Source organism: Acanthopagrus latus, chromosome 24 (assembly GCF_904848185.1).
Source record: "Acanthopagrus latus isolate v.2019 chromosome 24, fAcaLat1.1, whole genome shotgun sequence".
Classification (NCBI taxonomy): domain Eukaryota; kingdom Metazoa; phylum Chordata; class Actinopteri; order Spariformes; family Sparidae; genus Acanthopagrus; species Acanthopagrus latus.
In genome coordinates, this window is record NC_051062.1 from 8,085,685 (window position 1) to 8,097,742 (window position 12,058).

At 39.9% G+C, this 12,058-nt stretch overlaps 1 protein-coding gene across 5 annotated transcripts in view; it reads right to left on the reverse strand.

Moving 5' to 3' along the window:
- Positions 1-12,058, reverse strand: part of LOC119014920 (beta-1,3-galactosyltransferase 1-like) — a 94,781-nt gene that overhangs the window by 19,791 nt on the left and 62,932 nt on the right. The window contains exon 4 of one of the 5 annotated variants that reach the window (XR_005073114.1): positions 3,846-4,107. The exons of the other annotated variants lie outside the window; for them this stretch is intronic. The gene's annotated coding sequence lies outside the window, so the exon portion shown is untranslated. Of the gene's footprint in view, positions 1-3,845; positions 4,108-12,058 lie in introns of those variants that run through there. 5 annotated transcript variants of the gene reach the window in all.

Consider the following 12,058-nt stretch of genomic DNA (forward strand, 5'->3'; position numbering starts at 1 on the left):
CTTTAAACAGTGCTGGAGTGACTTGTAAATCCTTCATGGTGGTGCTTTCAAGCGCTTAAGGGAATGTTTGATGACGGAGCCTTGAGCACTGCATTCATATGCTGTGATGTTTGGAAACTCACCTGGGAAAACAAGCCATTATCAGACACGGAGGCAGTTGCAGCTACACAACAGCACATGAAGGCATCAATTCCCTATGCCAGAGGTAAACTAACATTGGATGATCAGAGGTGGAAAACCCATTAGGAAAAGCACATTCATGTGGTGGAACAATCTGAGAGATTAGTTCCCAACTGAGAGAACTGACATGAATGCCCCCTCAAGTCCAAAGAACAACTTGATTTTCTAATTTTTTAACCAACGACGAGAGTCACACGTGCTCTGACTAACTCTAGTGGACTCCTTAAAAAGTGAACCTGTTGTATTTATCAGCTTTGACATTGACTAAAAGTCAGGTGAAGCAATATTTTAGTGGTTTTAGGGACAATAATTATTGGTAATACAAAACATTTTCTTTGTAGCATCCATGTTGTTGCCACATTAGCTGCCCATGAACACAGTGGAGTCAGAAGAATGACTTCCCAACATAAGACATGGAACCATCAATTCATGTGATTCATAGACAAAGAAGACTTTAAAAAAGCTTCAACTATGTCTGCATGCTTTGGGAAATGAGTAGCACAAACTGAAGAATTAAGCAGCAATTACTTAATGGCTTAAACACTCCAAAACCATCCTTGTAGGGAAAATCAAAAGCCTGAAGACATTTTACCTGAACACAAGGAAGTCTGGAGTACAAGTGTTGACACAGTAGATAAAGCAGGAGCTGCTGCACACACATTGCGCAGACTTAAAGTCTATATACATAACACAGATGAACTCATCTGTTACAGTCATGAGATATTTAGGATTCAATTATTTTGCGCTGATTGTGTGCTTTAATTATGTCCCTTCTGAGCGCTGCACTCCAATCATTAAGACAACAGTGACGAGCACTTCGTACGGCGGGCTTCACTTGTCACCACTCAATAACCAGCCAATAAACCACAACTTCCTTGTGGCTTTCATTAAATCACTAATTAAAACACCCATAGTCAATGCTGAGAGTTTACAGATCATCTTTCTATCTGTTTAATTAGGCTAATTGTTATTTGCTACAGTGCTCGTCGTAATGTTATTTAATTAGGTGCAGAATTAATAGATGAACTCGTGGTGAGAATCTCAAATGATTGTAAAAAGTGAATTTGTGCTCTACGTTCAAGCGTGATGGATTCTTGATTAAAAGAGAGCAGAATGTGACCGAGGCTTCATTTCATTTCAGCCGTAGTGAGAGTGACTTATATATTTAATGAAATGAGACTAAATTAAAATATAAGGGGCCTAGTTTTAATCATGTTAATGAACATTTCGTGGAATGTTCTTATTTGCAGTCTTGCAGAGGGTTAGAAAAGCAAATCGATAAAACTTTAATGACTGTATGCTGAGCTTATAGCTTAGCTTAGCTTATGTTAGAAGCCCAGTCATCGTTATATCTAATATTGGATATATACGTTTCAACTGATGTTTATATTCCTTTACAATTGCTTAATGAATAGTTTGTATAGCATTTCATTGTCCGTTAACAGTCAGCTAACAATGACTAAAGTTTAATTAACTATACCTTTACCATTTGTTATGGATGGTTATTACATTATTTTTATTTCCTAACCCCTTTGCCTGTACGACTGTATATTCTCCTCTGCATAAATCTGCAATAAATCTGTCATTTAACTTTCAAGAACATGAGACTAAATGTAAATCATGACAGTATAAATGTGACTGCAGAGTGAAATGACGACCAGCTGAAGGTGGCTGCGAGCGCTTTATGGTAACCCTCCCATGATTCACGAGAGCGGCGGTGTTGGAGGACAAAGCAGACTGTTTGCATGTGTCGACTGTCGGCTTTTACAGCTGGGAGTTAAGGACCCGCTATCTGTTTTAAAATCACGGTGGTGTACATTTGTATCACGCCCCCCCCTCGCCTCTTGTTATTTTAGTGCCTGCGAGAGAGTTTATGGGCCGTACGTCAGCTGGATCAGGTGACGCATCTGAAAGAGCTTCCTGGAGTTATACGTCTTCCTGCTGTTGAGCGGAAAAGGTTACACTCGAGTAACGATACGACTGACAGACAGGCAGAAAGAGGCACCGTTGTTCTGTTAATTATTCAGAAACATCAGACTTTACAAAATACTGTTATCCAAGTGTATTACGGTATAAACTGCAGGGTGTATTACGGTATAAACTGCAGGGTGGAATCACAAAGCTCATTCTTCTCAATCTGATGAGTAAGTGAGCAACAGCAGCAGACACTCAATATCTCCCAGCGCATGTAATCCAATAACTTCTTGTACGGACAGAATCAGCTCCCACAAGGGAGGAAGAGCTGCTGTGGGTGTCTCTGATTGCTTAGCTACACCAAACACTGTATGGGAACACACACACACACACACACACACACACACACACACACACACACACACAAACACACAACACACACATATCTAAGGCTTAGGAGGGATTGGGATTTGTTTGAATGCAAAATAACCATAAAAACAAGGAATAATGTGATTAAAAACACGGATGAGGTGACTTATTGTTTTGGATCTGCACATTAAGCTTTTGTTTCCGCGTGAGAGAGCTGTGGAGTTATTTGTAGTGTGTGTGCACAGAATGTATTTACATCTCGCGCTCGATTCTTGCCACAAAACATAATGTTCATTTGTTCGGATTGGGCCTCTGAAATAAATTGCAGGATAATTGCGTCTTTAAATAGCTCATCAGGATTATCTGCATTATAAATCTGATAACATTAGAGTTTAATTACGTTATTACATGCAATAAACTTTTTGACTTTTTTTTAATTCAAGCCTGCCTACATAATACCGCCAACATTTGTTTTAAAAACACTTGACATGACATTATATTTCATCTCTGATCTCTCATTCTCAATTACCTCTTGTAGGCAACACAATATAAACAGAGATATTTGCCCAGATTATGCTGGAAGTGGATGCTCTGGACTAATGGCATTAAATGAAATGGAAAACAAAGTAATGGAAAATAAAAATGGATCCATTAAGGTGAAGTATTGACCCAAGTTAGTGACAACGAATTTGTTTATTAGACGAGTTCTTTTTTCCTAAAGAAAAATATGCTTTTTAATAGAGTCAGGGCTCCCGTGTGGCTGAGATTTAGAGGTTGATTTTTTAAAAACAATTGAGATTATGGTTGATTCTTGTTGTATTAGATTTAAATAGAGAAAAAAACATTTTTTTTTGCAATCATGCACATTATAGTTTAAGAAATTAAGTTAAAATGTATTTTTGGGTGCATCTAAATGAAATAATATCTTGCAGTAGCACAGCCAGTGAGTAAAATTCATCTGGAGCTCTGAGATTGGAGATTTATTCCCCTAAGGATCCGCGTTCCGATCGCGTTGGCCTCATTTTACTCTCCACAAACTATCCACATCAAGTGCTCAAGTTGGCCTGCCGTGTCTGATGACGCATGCAGGGACAACAGGATGAAAAGTGGGGTGCGATTAACACTTTTGATATCCGCCACCAGTTCTCTCTTCTGTTGTCTTTGGTTTCTTGTTCTCTCCTTCTTGGCTTTCAGATTCGAGATAAGATGAAACTTTAATGATCGCCTTGCGGAAATTGGGTCGATGGAGCCGCAAAAACAGTAACAAGACGCAGCGAAGGAACAGGGCAAAAGCAGGTCTCATAAACATATGCAAACAACATGTTAAATATTGGTACTGGGTATGGGTGCGTGGAAGAAACTATAGCAGAGAATATCCAGCCTACAGCAGGTAGCAACTTTTAATGTACCGGAATCAAAACAAGTGGAAAAATAGCTGCTTCGCTGAATTAAACAGTCAAACTAAACAGCAGCTCTTGAAATGTTATTCTGTGAAAAGTTTTAAGTCTGTGTTAGTTTGAAGTATTCATGAGCTGACAGAGCCTTAGTGCCCCGGGCAGGATGTTTCCATTGAATGCTAACACCTTTATTTTTCATCCAAGTGTCTTCACCAGGGGGCTGGACTGCAGACCCCCAGGTTTGAGTCTGAAAAAAAAAAAAAAAAGTCAAAATATAGCTCTGTTTAGCTGCTGCTTGGAAACAAGTGCTTTTGCCCCAAACAGCCAGATTACCTTAGTGAATAACAGCCATAACCTAGAGGACAAGGACACAGCAGTGGGTGTGTGCCTGTGCGTTTGCGTTCAAACTCATCACTCACCACAGCCCCAAGTTCTCTCTGGTATTTGCTCATGAAGTAAAAGCACATTTCCCCTCCTTTTCCAGTCGGCAGTCAACAGGACAGAACATTTACAATAGGAGTAACCTCTGTGGGTTGCCGCAGCAGCAAAGTACCCTGGGTGGTTTTTCCTCCCGAAGGTCTGGCTCTGACATATTACATATAGTGTGTTTAACTGCAGCGTGCATTCATAGGGTTTGGGTGTTAATCTTTATTACAGCCTTATTCAGCACTAACCAAATGAGCCCCTTTGTTATTATGAACCAGCTTTTCCTGTAAATCATATGCCTCAGGTGAGCGGCCAAGTCTATTTTCCATCTTAGTCATCAGACACTTTATAATAACTCCAATAACTCCAGGAAGGAAAATCTGATGAGTTGTTTTCAAGTCCCACAGCAGCGTTCAGCAGGAGCAAAATTAAGGTCAAACTGGGTATTGTGCCGACAGCAGAGGCTAATCAATGTGTCAGAGGTTGGATTTTAGCAGCGAATCTTTTGGTAGGAACCAACATAGAGCTAAATGATCTTCAGTTTGGCCTTCGGTGTTTAACTCTGTGGTAACACTGGAGAAATCTTAAATGGAGCTGAACGATGCGTTAGACCTTTGAACTACGAATTATATTGATTGCCAGATTCTGCAGCGTGACCGTGTTGCTCGGCATTCAAAATTTCCCAAACTTTAAGAAACTGAATTGTATGAGCTGTAACTAAAGGCCACAGAGGTCTGCGTTAAAAGAAGTGCTGGGCCTGTGTTCATAAAGCATCTCAGAGTAGCAAATCGGTCCTAGGTGACACAAATTTCTCGTACAGTTAATGGAAAAACGCAGCTTTGACACAGCTGGCTTCATCCGTCACAACCAACATTTTTAGCAGGAATAGAGCAAACTTTGATTAGCTGCATGGCTCCTCAGATAACGTGCACATTCGCTCATTTGCACAAGCTGCTTCATGCAAATCACAAGTTAATTATTTACTCATTTAAATAAGATCCGGAACGATCACTTGATTATTAGAGTAGTTAATCATCACGTAAAATAATCTTTTGTAGAACTGACAACTCATTTAAACTATTTTTCATTAGTTCCACCTTTTAATATGCTTTTCTTTGTCAAACATTTTACAGAAGCGAATATTTTTGGGTTCTGAAGTTGCCTTTCCATCAACATAGAAATCAGTACTTGAAGAAAGGGGACGTTGTTAGCTACACTGAAAAAGAGGCCAGAGACAGATAAGGAGCAAACGATGGAGCTCCACAGAGGCTGATATCTCCTCTTCTGCCCCTCTCTCATTAGATCTGTCATGTTTTTGTCATGTGCCATGTTTTGCTCTGCACTTCCTGTCTTTTACCCGACTGTGTTCACCCATGTTCCAGTAGTTAATTCATCCTTTTGTCCATTCATGTTCCCTCTTTCAGCTGTCAGGTCATCAACGTCTGGACCTCAGTCTTGCATTTGCTCCTCGCGTTTCATCAGTATTCCTGCTTTTGTTCCCTGTATTTATCCGGTTTGTTCTCAGTTAAGTTTTCTTATTCTCTTTCCCAGCCTGCTATTTCTGCTGTTGGTGCTTGGCAGTTTTTGTTCTTTGGATTATTAGCTTTTATTAAGTCTAGATTTTTGTTTTTTCTATGTGCTTTGTGTACAGATTTGGGTCCTTTTTTGCTACAAGCCTACACATAATTAAGGATAATAGCTTTTAATACTCGTGCCTTATTCTCAGTGAAGCTTCAAAGCTCCAAAAAGTGGTATTTGGGACAGTGCTATTTGAATATATTACCATTTATTTACATTTCATGGGCAAAATAGCAGCTGATTGATGATAATAATTATCACTGCAGCCCTAATTTAAAACAGCTGTGTTATAATATTGAAGAAATATGTTCATATTATTCACCAATATTGTGAGTATTGAGTGTTGGTGCGTACACTGCTAGCATGGGAGCTTTGGATCACGGGAGCTAGCTGGTTAGCATGCTAACTTCAATAAATATCTCTTCAACATCATACATAAACCACTTTCACAATGTCAGCACTGTTGTTTCTTCACACACTTTTGATAATACATTTGTATATATTGCACCTTTAAGTTTTAGTAACTGTCCAAAAACAACAACATGTCATCATAGTTTCAACACCCGCCTGCAGACAGTCAGCATAAGAAGTCCTGCTCTGCTTTTCGTCATGGTTAAACTTGAAGCTCCCGTCTGCGAAGGATTTCAGGATGCTAAGTAAATACAGGCCCTGAAGTGCTGTTTGTTTTCAGGTCTCCCTATACAGTTCACTTAAACTTTAACAAATTGAAGCCGTTGTACTGCCTACACCAGTGCATTTACTCCTTAACTGTGACAAGAGCAATGAGGAAGAAAGGAGCAGCCAACACAGTCCCTGTGTAACTCCTTCTTTGCTTCAAGTGTGGAGCTTTAAGTTGAACAACTTCTTCTTTTATTTTGTAGGTTTGTCTTTGTCTCTTTTCCTCCCTCTTGATTTGATCATCTTTCCCTGATTGTCGTCCCTCAGTGTGTTTCACTCGTGTGTCTTTTTTGGTTGCTGCCTGTGTTCGGTTCATAGTTTAGTTTTTGTATTTTTGTATTACCTTAGTTCTTGGCTGTGCTTCTGTCTGTTTTCATAGTTTTTCTCCCCTGCCAGTTTTTCTTTGGATTCAGATTTAGTTTATAAAAGCTCACTTCATGCTTTTCTTTGCCCGCCTCAACTCTTGCATTTTCGTCCTTCTGGGAAAAACCTGACAGCATGTAAATATAAACAATTTCCTTATCTGCAACTCATGAAAACATCCAGCGTGCTTGTAGAAAATGTCCATGTGCGTTGAATTGTACACATCAACTTTATCAGCTTCCTATTGTTGATACCAAGCCCAGTGTGTGCAGACGCGGATATGTGCACTACTGTTCACCTTATCACAAACTCCAGGTGGAGAGTCTGAACACTGTGACAAAGTGCTGGATGCCTGAGCTTTGTGGCATCTCCTTGTTATCACTTTTATCATTTTATGAGTTGAAGTAGTGTACACTCAAGATAACATGTTCAGAGATACACAGTGATTCATTCAGTAAGTGATTCATTCATTCATGAAAGATATCGCAGTGAAAGATTTCAAACTCAGATCTCCTCCTCTTCTTTTAGGAACTGAAAGGAGACCTGTTATGCTCATTCATTTTTTCCTTTCCTTCAGTGTGTTATTTAGGGTATTGTGCATGTAAAAGGTCTTGAAAGTTAAAAAAAAGTCAATGCCAACAGGAGCTCCTTTCTCCCACAGAAAACACTGCTCCTGAAATGCCTCGTCGGTAATTTAGCCTTTAATATGTGACCTCACTACGTCGTCATGTCACTCGTTGGCATAATTTCTGACTATATTCATAGCATACGAGAGGCTAATTGGAATATGAAAACTCGACAGAGCTGACGGGAGACATGTTGAGCAATGCTTGCTCAGGTGTGTGTGAGCTGACCAATCAGGGCAGACTGGGTAATCAGGTGTAGAGCCTTAAAGAGACAGGAGCTAAATCAGAGCCTTTCAGAGGGGTAATAAGTACCGCTATGCAATTGATGTATTTTTTGAGCGCAGATGCATGTAAACCTATTATAGCAGCAACCTGAACTGAAATTATGAACCTGATGATAATAACATGTCTCCTTTAATACTGCATATGGTTGTTTTCACGCACAAACATGAATCCATGTGTGGGGAAAAGACCACAGTAGGTGTTGATGATGGACACTTTCGTTGCCCAGAATGCCTGATGATGATGCAAAACACATTATCCTGCGGCCAGAGTGGTAATTATGGTTTCTAATGCGGGACCAATTACTAAGTGCCATCAAGCTGCACTGCTTCGAATGTGCAATTATATTTAATTACATGATAGAAGTATGGCTGATAGCAAGAGCGAATGATGAGGAAGAAAAATAGATGCTCTCATCTCCCATCTCCATCTCTGAAAAAGCTGTCTTGTCTTTGAATGGTCAATATGGGCATGCTGGTTAATATGGGCAAAGTATTCCAGAGGCACACTGTCAGGCCAGCACTCCAAATTTAGCTACATGTGGTGCTTTTTCAGAGGTAAAATGCATGGGGGGGCTTGTGACCAAAATGGAAAGTGTCATTTGGCTCAGAGTGCTGCAGTGTGTGTCGGCTGGCCAGCCAGACTTGTTAAATTTTTGGACAACAGTTCTTTTCTCCATCTACTGCCTCTACCCAATATGAGTCCCAAGTGCGTTCCTGTGAAACAGGCATCATTAAATAAAAAGGCACAGTCAACAGCAGTTCACCAGCCTGTGAGATTAAGTCAAATTTAAAAACAAAATGTAAACATATCATCCACATGTGACAGGAACCAAACCTTTTACGGTGTTTTTTAGCTGTAGGATCTGTGTGATCCATTAAAACACACCTTGTCTTCCTTGTCAACGGTGATGGTAGCCTAAAAAAATACAGTCTAAAACCTCAAGGGAGGATATTTTCACAGCTGATCCACGTGAGATACAACCCCGAGGTCAGAGCTCACTTTTGGTTTGACAGGCCAGTTAGTGAAAGCTGTCAGCTCTGCTTTAATGTTGCTACTGCAGTGGCTGTGATGTAGTGGGAAATAAAACAGGTAAGCTACCTCAACTCAGTCAACAACACTATTTACTTTCTTCAGCTGTCTTTAAATGTATTTCATCCTCTTGACTGACAGTACTGATCACCAATGTTTCACAAAGCTTTGAATATTTTATAGCCAACCAAACAGAGCAACAATAACTAGGCTCAGCGGTCCTGTCAGGCTTTGAGTTTCAATCAAAATGACATTTTGTTTTCTACAAAATCTAAAATATAAGACAAAAGTATAACACATGATTGTGTTTGTCTGCTCTAACTTTCACTACAAACTAAGCATGTCTGCCAAACATTAATCCAAGTACGAAGGTGTATATCATTAGCTAACTAAATTTTTATCATTACAAAAACAAAATTCTGTTTAGATTTGACAGATAGCATTAGCAGCTTATTATACAGAACAGTATAGCAGTGCAGCCCTTCTGAGCAGTGTTCAGCACTGATGCAGTAAGTCAAATCTAAATGTACAAGAACAAAAACAAACTGCTGGCCACATAGAAAAGAATCAGTAACACTGCATTTGTCCTGCCTTTCTTTGTCAATATTTACCACTTTTAGTTTGATCTCGGCTCCTATCATACGTTTGTCTTTCCCTTTAATGAGATTTGTTCTGCCTATTCTTTGGCCGCCGCACTCGATGATAACCAGGAGCCATGCAAAGGCGAGCAAATCAGGCCCGGATCTGAAGTGAAACGCCATAATGAGCGCGATTTCACAGGCCCCCACTCTCGGAGAGCCTAATGCCCTGCCAGTAACCTGCTGCGTGGTAATGACTGTGCACGTCACTCTCCAGTGCCACTTCCTCAAACATGCACGCAAACACAGAAATAAAGAGATGTACAACCCATGTGCAGACAAACAACACTGTTGTTTTAAAAAAAGGTTTCATTATTTTCTTTTACCCCCGAATACACTAATGGCCAATTATTTCTGATATTTTTCCAGCAGTAAGGCTAGCGAGTGTTTTAGCTGCAAATGCCCAGCTGACTTTGTCCTGTGAACTATGTTGCTTTATGCTTTATGAAGGCTTTGTGTTTGGAAGTGAGAATTCACCCGCAGCCAGTGACAGGGGAGATGGGGTTCGGCCAAAACAGGCCAGGCTACCTCTGCAGAACTGGAGTTTGTAGGACCTAATAAAGTATAAAGCTGTATTTCTCTTCCCCTCTAAATAAGAGTTAGCCTCAACTCTGGTTCTTAGCTGATAGCTTTTTAGCAGCTGCAGTGCATTGTTTCCCCCAGAGATTTATTGTGGCACTGAACAGACAAGGGAACCTGTAGTTAAACCTCATACCATTAAGATGCTACACTAAATCCAACTATAGTGAGATTGTTCAATGATGAATGCAGGTCAGCATCGGAGCAGGTTGAACTCCTTTGACTATTCAGACAACACTGTGTACATTTGAGATGTAATATAGAGAACAAAAACAGCACTGAGCTGGAGCAGAAGTAATCAACCTGTTTTACTGTTACAGCTACAAACACTCCACAACATAGCCTTGGAACTTGCCACAGACTGCCACTAGATTAAAGGAGCGTTTCTTTCCAGGTGAAAGAAGCGAATCTGGAGGAAGAAAGTTTATTGTTGAGTCTCATTCCCAGGTTGTCAAATACTGGTAGGTCAGGTCGGTCACCAACCAAACGCGTCAGTATTTGACAACCTGGGAATGACACTCAACAATCGACTGATAATATTATACAAGAACAACACTCTATAGCCAGTAAAATACATCAAACTTAAAACAGGGACTTCAACCAGATTGTTCTTACACCAAATGGTATGTACATTTGAGATGTACATTCATACACCTCAGCAGCAACATTGGTTGTTATCATGATGCTCTTCTGAACCGCAAGCATAGTTGTAATATATACTGGGGAGGCTGAGGAGACGTCCCCATCACTTTTTGAAATGGCCACTTTTGTCCAATCATTTTAAAGGGCATAATTTGTCGAAACTGTCCTAAAAGGTGGAGTGCACCAAAAACTGTTCATTAACAAATGACAGAGCGTTGCTTTCCATCAGAACCTGAAAGTGTTATTATGGAAAATACAACTCATAACTTCAAGTTTAAGTCATGTACTTAAATAGATATTTAAACCTTTGGTCGTGATTGCCTGAACTGCACTAAAGAATTCTTGTGAACTCTGTTTCTCTTAACATTAAAAAAGCATTCAGCATTGAACCAACAAGGCAGATAAACTGGAAAATGTTAGCGCCGGCTGGTGCACTGGTGCTTTTTAAAGAAGATGTGACATTGGCTTTGTTTGATGTTTTTCCCACTTTAATTATCTTCTTTATTCTCATACAATAACCCCATTACACTGCCTAAAATTGCACATATTGAGGACCATTTCAAAATCATCTGCGCCCTCAGGGCCCCACCACTCTTCAACACAAAGTGATGCCCTTGTCTGTGGGAACGATGGCAAAACTATCAAAATAAAACCCAACGTGTAAAAAGCCAGAATTATTCTTTCACTTTATATTTCACTCACATATTAATAACTTAGCTATAGTTATATGGACATCATAAGCATTGAACCTGTTTTTTTTAAAGGGGCACATGACGGTTTGGAAATTTGACATTAAAGGGGAATTATGTAGTTTTGGAGAAGAAATTCAAACTCATAATTTTAATATTTTCGATATCAATGAGATAATAATATAAACTCAAATATCTATTTTTTTTTTCTCAGAGGAACATAAGGTCCACAGAACAGAGTCCTACAGAGGGGGCAGGGTCCGCCATATATAAACAAAGTAAAACAGTATGAAGTTGCCCTCACTTTGTTTATTCGGCCACATACGAATAACTACAATAAACTAAACTGGATGAAAAAAAGAAGGTTGACCACAAGATAAACTTTCCTTCCCAAACTGCACATTATGCAATCGACTTCAGTGCGTTTGGCTCATTAGCTGCCGGGTGTCGCGCAGGAGGATGTTAGGCTGCTCTTTGAACATGTGGCTTCATCGAGGTTGGGACTAACGTCGACATATTGGTGACATCAAAGAGAATATGTGAGAGGCTGAGAGGTACGGTGCGCCATACTGGGCTGACACACACACATACATACACACACACACACACACACACACACACACACACACTCTGCCATCAAAGTGTTTGTGTGTGTGTCAGGGAAA